Here is a 10,255-nt window from a genome sequence, read left to right as displayed (position 1 = left end):
AGCCCAATAATTATTTTGTTTGTTGGATCTCAAGGGCCTGTTAGGGTTGGTTGTTGGATGTTTGCTCAGAAATTATCGCTTGTATGGAACATGCTAGAGTCGATTTGTAGCATATTCTAGCCAGGGGATATGTTTGACAGTAGTTGAGTGATATGCTTTTGAAATAATGGAGATCAGTAGCACTTTATAAGCATTGAACCACATGATTTTTTTCCACTAAGATAAACATTCTAAACCCACATACATGTTCCCTTTCAATTAGCCACTACAGTATTTTTACAACTGTAATGTAGCTGTGAACTACTATTTCGGATATGATTAATGGTCAAATTACAAACATACATGTAGATATAAGTTAAAAAAAATAATTGTGTATCTGGGCTGGAATGAAGGGAAAGGTTAGAAAACAGGATGGACAGTTGTGAAATTATTTATTAAAGTGAAACAATCATTGAAAATCAAAATTAAACAGTTACTCTGCACATCAAATGTCATCAAAGTTAATCTTCATTATCATCATCACTGTCACTAAATGTATTAACATCAAATTCGGTCTCTTTAACAGTTTTTTTTTCATTTTCACATTGACTACACATGCACAGGTCTGTACAAGAAAGGGGGGTTGGGATGGCCTAGAGTGCCGCGCTTCGACCTCTAGCTGGTCGGTCACCTCTGGCTTGTGGCTGTGGCTTTGATCCCAGGTGTGAGCGTATGTGGCATGGAGATAGAGGCGTCTTCTCAACCTCGTGGGTTTGCTCCGGGCACTCCGGTTTCTTCTCACTGCTAAAGACCCATACGCGCAAGCGAATTATTGAAATAAAATTGAAACCGTATGTTAGTCCCAAAATGACCTAGTTTGTATTGAGTGGACGTTAAACCCCATTTCTCTCTCTCTCTCTCTGTACAAGACAACTTTGCTGGCCATTTATGATTCTTTCTCTTATGACATCTTCACAGAATATATTGTATGTGGTTTAATATTCGACGGAGGGCTAGTCATCTTTGCTGAAAAATATAAATAAACATATACATGTACACAATTAAAACAAAATTCTGGAGCTTGGTTTACTCTCATTAATTTCGTACAACAGAGGAAAAAGACACTTACACAGGGGTTAACATCTTATTTTCATGCAGAAACCAGCTAATGAAGACAGGAAGGCATTAGCAGTACAAGGAGAGATAGAGAGGAGAATTGCGGTTTAACGTCCACTGGACAAAAACATAGTAATTTCAGGACTCATCCATGGTTCAGTTTTATTTGAATAATACCAGTGGCAAGAAGGCGGAGAATACAAATAAAAAAAACATCACAAATATTTACCTTTCTGATAACTGTCTAAGAAATTCAGTACATGTATATTGCCTATAACATTTTTGGTGATATCTGACCTCAATGGCCACACAATCTTGCCCTCTGATATGCCTTAAAATATCTTCATCCTCTTTCAATTCAGCAGCTTTCAACAGTTGGCCTACAAACAAATTTGCAAACAAATTATACACCATATAGCGTTGAATGTTGTTTGTGCTCAAGGGTGGGGGAGGGAATGTCACTTTGAGGCCTACATGTACATGTACCTGGCTGGTCAACTCTGGCATGCGGTTTAGTTCAGATCCTTTGTGTGAGCGGAAATGGTCTAGAGACAGATCGTCTTAGCAAGGCACCTACAAGTGGGCCAAGAAAATAAAAAACAAGTTAACTTCTCTATGTTTCATCCCTTGTGCAAGCAAATGTGCAACACTTTAACCAATGACTGTGCCAAATCAACAAATGGGGTAAAGGGCTTTAATGGCTAGCTTCATAACAATTTTACAGTGATTGCAGTAGCACTTCTGATTCCATTTACAACAAAAACAACAACACAATAATTAAAAACTGTAGGATGAATATATTTAATATTTATTAGTAATAATTATAAATTTAGTAAGTAACATAATATTAACATTAGGCCTACCTGAGCCTGTTTGGGTCTGAGTCTGTGTTAATACATCCTTCTTCCTATTTTCTCCAACAGTGACAAATCTGTCACGTTTTTTACATATAATACAAACAACAGGCAGCACCGATTTACTCTTTCTTTTTGCTTCAGGAGCGTAATTTGTTTGGAGAGCTAGGTCCCAGATCGTCTACACTCCCGCTATTCCCTGGTTGGATTGTAGCCGGGGATTTTAATTTTTCTTTATCTATACGATTACGGGCAGACCCAATTCGGAATTTGTCTGTAAAAGGCCTGTAGCATGTTGGGTGAAATCCAGTATCTTTTGGCGCGTCGATAAATTCCTTGTTTGATTATATCACCCGAAGTCGCCTGTTCAGCTATCCATTTCGCTCGCCCATCAAGTTTTAGCCATTCATGGGCACATTCACGGAATTTATCCCAGCGAGATTTTGTAAATAATTGTTCTCGTTCCTTTCTAAATCCTTGGTAATGAATAATACAGCGTAAATTTGATTTACGTTACGACAAAGTCTAACACTGTAAGTACCAAATAGTCATACGAGATATGTGCATCTCATCAAATTCAGCTTATACCATACCCACAATAATGTTACGGAGTCAGTGAGTTCAAGTTAGACAATACGCTGACCTTCCACTGACCATGCTTATAATATAAAATCTGTCAATGACAGCTGATTCATTGTTTAGTTTTTTATATGATATATTTAATATCAATAATATATGTATATGCATGCTTTATTTTACTTTACACGACCTCTAAAAATGCCCCAAATCGTAAAAATACGACTTTTTGGATTTCGATCTCCTTTTTTCGGCTACCCCGGACATTTTCAAAAAATGATACAATGATTTCACACAACAGGCCAGCTATTAGCCTCTCGATTGACAAGAGTTTCATCGCCCTCCATTCATTATAACCAATGTTATCGTGCCCTAAAGAATCAACAAATCAGCTTGCTTATCTCTGCTTACCCTAGGCAAAAAATGCTCATCTTTGAACTCAATCATCACATTGACCTAGTGAACGCCTACACCAAGTTTGAACATTCTAGCTTAATTAGAAGGAGAGTTCTTGTGTTCCAAAGTCCCGGCCCTTCAAATTGCTTCTATTTTTCATTTTCAATTCAAAATGGTGACCATCACAAGACCGAAATCAAAATTCTGATCCGATAGATTTTTAGACATTCCTTCCAGGATTTCGAAAATATGACGCCCGAGTATGTAAGTAAAATAGCAAAAAAGCCTTTTTGATTTTTCACGTTTAAAGATGGTGGCACTTCCGGTTCGATCGACAAACTCCATATTTTGTGTACGAATCAGTAATTACTTGTCTAGTATCGAATTTTTTTTTTAGGTCATTCTGACCTATATTTCGACGATTTTTTTGAAAACTTTGATCCTTAATTTCACCAAGGGGAGATAATTTAGAAAATTTCCAAGGACATCATTGAAGTCGCATTGGCAAGATCTACTAACATTCTGAATTTCACGAAAATCGCACAACTATTAAAGAAGTTGTCAAATTGGTAATAACTTCCGGTTCGAAATGACAGCGACGAATTTTCGAAATGCCAAAATCCGAAATTGCAGATTTGAAGTAAATGTTTCAAGATACTCAAAGAAAAAAGAATTAGTAAAATAGGTCAAATAGTCACAAAGTTACAGCATTGTAGGTCAAATGCATTCCTTCGTAAAATTCGGTGATTTCGGATTCGTAAAACGTTTTGAAAATATATTTAATCAACAGCCACCACCCATTTTTGGGGGGATAGGTAAAAGTTTCAGAACGATCCTATGGTTAGATTCTGAGAAATCCGATTTGTGGACAAAACACAAAAAAAAAATAACAATAATAATCTTAACAGAAACAATAAGCTTTCATATGTAATATGAAAGCTTAATAATATTAATCTTAGTAATAACAATAGTCTTTCACCGAAGGTGAAAGCCTAACTAGATCTGCTAAGCAGATATTAAAGCTTTCATATTCACAGTCACTGTCACATGTCATAGAAATAATATGAACAGAAAAAAAAAAATCATTATAATGAGTAAAAATTTGGTGAAGTTAATTCGATTTTTCACTGGTAAATAATTAAAAAGACAAGTGGCATAACTTGACCCGCATCCCATCAGCTATCCTGAAAAATGCTGGAAAAATTAAACAAGTAAATTGTGTTTAGTACTGGGTTAATTAAGACAGGCATATGCCTTTGCTATACAGGATGACATGAGGGAAATTTAGCTTGGGAGGTGTAGGCCTGCAGCCAAAATTTCTAGCTAGCTTAGAAACACAACTCCGCTACACGGTCTTCCATAAAAGAAAAACTATACATTTTTGGAAAGCTTATGATGCCATTAAGTCAACTGGCGTGGTCTCGAATCCCTGGTTGTACGTGGCAAGGAGTAGGGTCACCTGTCCATACTCCTGATTTTCTCCGGGTACTCTGGTTTTCCCCCACTGCTAAAGACCCCTACGCGCAAGCAAATTATTGAAATAAAATTAAACCATATGTTAGTCCCGAAATGACCTTGTTTGTTTTGAGTGGACGTTAAACCCATTTCTCTCTAATTATGTTTTGCATACAATGTATAAATACAAATGTAAAGGATGTAACTTTAAAATAGAAGAAAATCAAATATTTTTAATATTAAACAATTGCTTTGTTCTTATACTTCTACAATCATTCTCATGTTGTTCATTTTGCCATATTTTTGTTTATTCATTCATATGTCTTCTATATAATGATGCATAGTATAGTACACTATGTTAAAAAAATACTAGAAATGTATGTTGTTTTATCACCAAATGATTTATGTAAGTTGTGAAGTAAAACAGTTGAACATTAAATCCCATTTCAATTTATTTGCATGAGGTGAAGAGAAATAATGGTATTGAACAATTGACTATTCATGAAAGATACTAAAAAGAACTTTATTAATTTATACATACTTTTGCTAATTTTATTGTTATATCTTGGTAGTAACATACCAATATAAATAGTAATATTGTTTCTAGATGAAGACTATTATAATTGAAATGAAATGGGATTTCACATCATAATGCTATGCACGGACTGGGCTAATAATGACAAAAAACTACAATGAATACAATAGTATAAAATGTTGCTATGAAATTAAATAAATGTTGTATACAATAATTAACCGGTTTAATACTATATTATACATAAAAGTGAATGAAATTCAATGTTTACTATTTTGCTTTATACATGAATATCACAGGTCAAATTATTGAAATAAATAATGCAAATAGATTATGATTTGAAACATCTTGTATGTCATTGTTCTATTTGTTATATAAGACTACATGATATAAACTTTTTGATAAGCCTCTTTTATCATATTTTGAACCAATGGAATAAAGAGCAAAGACCTAGAATATATTGTAAATATAATCAGGTTTTTGATCAACTGATCAAAGGAAAATATTGCGAATAAATTTGTTGTACTGCTATTGTAAAGAAATCATCATTGTTTTATTTGATATTTAGAATACACATAATCGTGTATATATTTGAAGTTAAGAGCAATTATGATTAGTGATACCTGTATGACCAACTCTCAAAAGATAATCTCATTAAACCAAGTACTTTTTTTCATTTGTATTAGTTGATTTATACTGAATAAAGATAACACAAACAAACAAAAATGAGTTGGCTGTGTGAACACCTCAATGACAAGTGGTATCAGATGCCTCAGAGAGAATATTCAAATGCTCCTTGTGATACGTTTGTAACACAATTATAACCTAATGTATTACACGGGAGTGGAGTGGGTGGGTCGGGGGGCTTTTCGATTGGCAGGGGACTATTAAAATGGGTAAGCAGAGATAAGCAATTTGATGAAACTTTGTGTATAGTTTCATTACATTAGTACCTTGACCATATTACCTTGATAAGCAAAGTCAGGATAAGCAAAGCAACTTGATTGGCCGGGACTTTGAATTGGTTGATGCTTTGGGGTATGATAACTTTGGTTATAATGAAGTACTGGAACATAACAACCCAGCTTTTAATTGAGCTAGAATGTTTAAACTTGGTGTAGATGTTCATCAGGTCTTGACTGAACATTTTGAGCTACAGCTTGGCAATTTCATTGGTCGATGCTTTGGGACAAGATAACCTTGATTTCTATCTGACAGAGAGTGATGAAATTTACAGTATAGTTTGATTGCTCGATACTTTTGAAAAAAATATGAAAGTGCGATTAATTAATGTGTCATCTTTTACTTTGGGGTTTTGGCGGGAGACATCAGCCATACTGTTTGCTTGTTTAATATCCCCTATACAATATACGCTCGACCTCATTACCCGAACTGGGGTAGAAAAGTGGGATCTTTGACAATGAGGCAATGAACTTGTACATTCTTTTGCAGCTGCACAAGAGGGAACATCAACGCCGGATTAACCATGGTGGTGGGGAGGGGGGCTGATACCGACCGTGAAGCCCCGCAAGAGGGTCGGGTCAGGGGGTTCTCCCGCTAAGAAATTTTAATTGGAGGCCGAAAACGTGATTTCATGGCATTTCAGGCACTTGTGTCGGAGCCATTTAGAAGTACCTCCCCCAGAAAAATAAAATTCTGCCACAAAATTAGCCACAATCCATGCGGGTGCTGTGAAATTTCTAGAGGAGGGAGCTGGAACCCATGAGCCCGTTAAATTCGCCACTGTAAATGAGCAGAGCTACATCAAACCTAATTTTGAGTCCCTCAGTGATAAATAACTTGATTCAAAATCGTATTATAGGCCCAACGACGATTTGATGAATGGAGACCGTAACATTACGACAAAGTCTAACACTGTAAGTACCAAATAGTCATACGAGATATGTGCATCTCATCAAATTCAGCTTATACCATACCCACAATAATGTTACGGAGTCAGTGAGTTCAAGTTAGACAATACGCTGACCTTCCACTGACCATGCTTATAATATAAAATCTGTCAATGACAGCTGATTCATTGTTTAGTTTTTTATATGATATATTTAATATCAATAATATATGTATATGCATGCTTTATTTTACTTTACACGACCTCTAAAAATGCCCCAAATCGTAAAAATACGACTTTTTGGATTTCGATCTCCTTTTTTCGGCTACCCCGGACATTTTCAAAAAATGATACAATGATTTCACACAACAGGCCAGCTATTAGCCTCTCGATTGACAAGAGTTTCATCGCCCTCCATTCATTATAACCAATGTCATCGTGCCCTAAAGAATCAACAAATCAGCTTGCTTATCTCGGCTTACCCTAGGCAAAAAATGCTCATCTTTGAACTCAATCATGACATTGACCTAGTGAACGCCTACACCAAGTTTGAACATTCTAGCTTAATTAGAAGGAGAGTTCTTGTGTTCCAAAGTCCCGGCCCTTCAAATTGCTTCTATTTTTCATTTTCAATTCAAAATGGTGACCATCACGTGACCGAAATCATAATTCTGATCCGATAGATTTTTAGACATTCCTTCCAGTATTCCGAAAATATAACACCCGAGTCTGTAAGTAAAATAGCAAAAAAGCCTTTTTGATTTTTCACGTTTAAAGATGGTGGCACTTCCGGTTCGATCGACAAACTCCATATTTTGTGTACGAATCAGTAATTACTTGTCTAGTATCGAATTTTTTTTTTAGGTCATTCTGACCTATATTTCGACGATTTTTTTTAAAACTTTGATCCTTAATTTCACCAAGGGGAGATAATTTAGGAAATTTCCAAGGACATCATTGAAGTCGCATTGGCAAGATCTACTAACATTCTAAATTTCACGAAAATCGCACAACTATTAAAGAAGTTGTCAAATTGGTAATAACTTCCGGTTCGAAATGACAGCGACGAATTTTCGAAATGCCAAAATCCGAAATTGCAGATTTGAAGTAAATGTTTCAAGATACTCAAAGAAAAAAAATTAGTAAAATAGGTCAAATAGTCACAAAGTTACAGCATTGTAGATCAAATGCATTCCTTCGTAAAATTCGGTGATTTCGGATTCGTAAAACGTTTTGAAAATATATTTAATCAACAGCCACCACCTATTTTTGGGGGGATAGGTAAAAGTTTCAGAACGATCCTATGGTTAGATTCTGAGAAATCCGATTTGTGGACAAAACACAAAAAAAAACTAGATCTGCATAGCAGATATCAAAGCTTTCATATAAACTTCAAAAGGGGTTATTAGAATCTATGAATCAACAACCACTCTGACGGAAGATATTCTCTGGGCTAAAAAATCTTTTTTCTCTCAGCTACGAGAGATACGTAGAATTAAACCGGCCCAGAGCCGACCGTGTTGATACGAAGCCGCTTATTTGACATTGACACATAACTGAAGGTGAATAGGCCTACCCGTCCAGTTAATACAATGGGCAATCTCACATCGGTCCACTAAAGAGAGGCACATGCTAGTCGCCCCCTACTTCCCCAAGACATTTAGTCCAAACCTTGACTCTCATACATATAAACCATTTGGTACTACATGTACATGTATTTCGTACTTATATCATATTAAACCCCTCGGCCGCCATGTTGAATCACACAGTATTTAACGTTCTATATCCTAACATCTTTATGAAATCAACGACAAATCTAAACTTGGGCACTCCAACCATTTTTATTTTTACATCATTCAGTTTTTTTTAAATAAGTAATTCTATCACAAATTATAGTGAAGACTGGACCACTAAACTAGTTACCCATCAGTTTTTCTTTGTGTTAATGCGTTCTACATTTTCAAAGCAATGATTCTTATAATGTGCGAGCCGCCATGACACCGGCGGATATTATAACTTCGATAGGCGAGAAACTTCAGGTAGCAGTTGGGTTTCATCAAATCATATAATTATGCGGTACGGCTTCACCTTTATTTCAATGGGAATTGGTTTATTATATGTGCAGTGCAGTTTTAGGTCAGTTTATGTGTAAATTAAGGGAGCTATACATAGGCCAGTAACCTTTTTGTAGTCATTTGACTAAAAAAAACTTGCGGAAAGGAACTCCGTAGGACAAGCCACTACTGTGGCAGGAGTAAGGCGGAAGACATCAGTAGTGGAACCATTTCTAAGTTAATCCCGAAGTGCGTTGCTATTGTAAGAATATATAAAATCGGGTTTCCGTTCCGCTTTTTTTTTTGCTGTAGTTTGAGTAATGAGTTAGAGCGTATATTTTGTAGTCAAAAAATCATTGCAAATAGAAGACCTCATCCCCACCACCACCAACCTGTAATACACTAGCTAGCTTGTGTATTTCCATATTCCATTTCCGAGAGATAGATAGAGAACACGCGAAATATAAAGTGATTTTTCTTACAATCAGGGACCATAATTCATGAAGTTACGTATTGATATGCGCAAATATCGAAAGGAACCATATCTTTGGGTTATAAACATGCATGTCAAGTTTCATCAAAATCTTTCACTGTGAAAAACCGGGGCTAAGTCATCTGAAATCAAACAAATTTTACAATGTAGGTAGTGAAAACAAAATGTTATGTTAAGCGTTGTTCGAGGGTGGGGTGGGTGCATAAAATTCCAAATGCAAAGGGTTATTTTTCGTGCACGCCAATATGCACACAGGATTTCGATTTTTCGGTCAAGAACCACAGACAAAGGGAGAGAACGGGGACCTCTGTTTTGCATACCATCCAAGCGACTAGGCACTAATCCTTGTACCATGGACGAGGGGACGGGCGTTTTTCGTCCCATCGAAACGACTAGACACAGATCCTTGCTAGGCCTTCCATACTTCACCACTGCCAACGGGGAACCACTTTGACCTCGGGTTTTCGTACCATCCAAACGACTAGACACTAATCCTTGCAAGGCCTTCCGTTCTGCAGCAAATGAGCCACGCTGGCCTCGTTTTGTCGTAACATACAAACGACTAGACAATGTTTCATAATTTAGTCATGTTCGCGTGGGTGGGTTGGCAGCAGAATTGATATGTACATGATAGTGACACGAGGAGGGGGGGGGGGGGCGGGGTGTACACAAATCACACAAATCAGAGCTTTGTAATACACGCATATACTTGATATACTAAATACACAAATGGCTGAATTTCGAGACATTTCTGGCACTCTTTTATCACATAATGAGAACACTGCATTAATTTCTATATATCAATAAAATATGCCTCAGACCCATTGTTTATTTTTAAATTTGAATTAGACTCGTAACAAAATATATTTTCTGGCAACAAATAGCATATAAATAAAACTAGATTTACTTTCTGATTATTTTTTTTAAATGAAATCATTCCAGGGCTTTTAT

At 36.1% G+C, this 10,255-nt stretch overlaps 1 long non-coding RNA gene across 1 annotated transcript; it reads right to left on the bottom strand.

Annotated features, from left to right (window-relative positions):
* Positions 1 to 884: 884 nt before the first annotated feature.
* On the bottom strand, positions 885 to 2,509 carry LOC126820279 (uncharacterized). The gene is made up of 3 exons (XR_007679901.2): positions 1,959 to 2,509; positions 1,325 to 1,475; positions 885 to 1,005 (listed from the first exon to the last, which is right to left on the bottom strand). It is a non-coding gene; the product is annotated as an uncharacterized LOC126820279 (long non-coding RNA).
* Between the last annotated feature and the right edge of the window lie 7,746 nt (positions 2,510 to 10,255).

The sequence above is a fragment of the Patella vulgata genome, chromosome 5 (assembly GCF_932274485.2).
Source record: "Patella vulgata chromosome 5, xgPatVulg1.2, whole genome shotgun sequence".
In the NCBI taxonomy this organism is placed as follows: Eukaryota; Metazoa; Mollusca; class Gastropoda; family Patellidae; genus Patella; species Patella vulgata.
The sequence above is the reverse complement of the archived record's forward strand: the minus strand, read 5'-3'. Positions and strand labels throughout refer to the sequence as shown.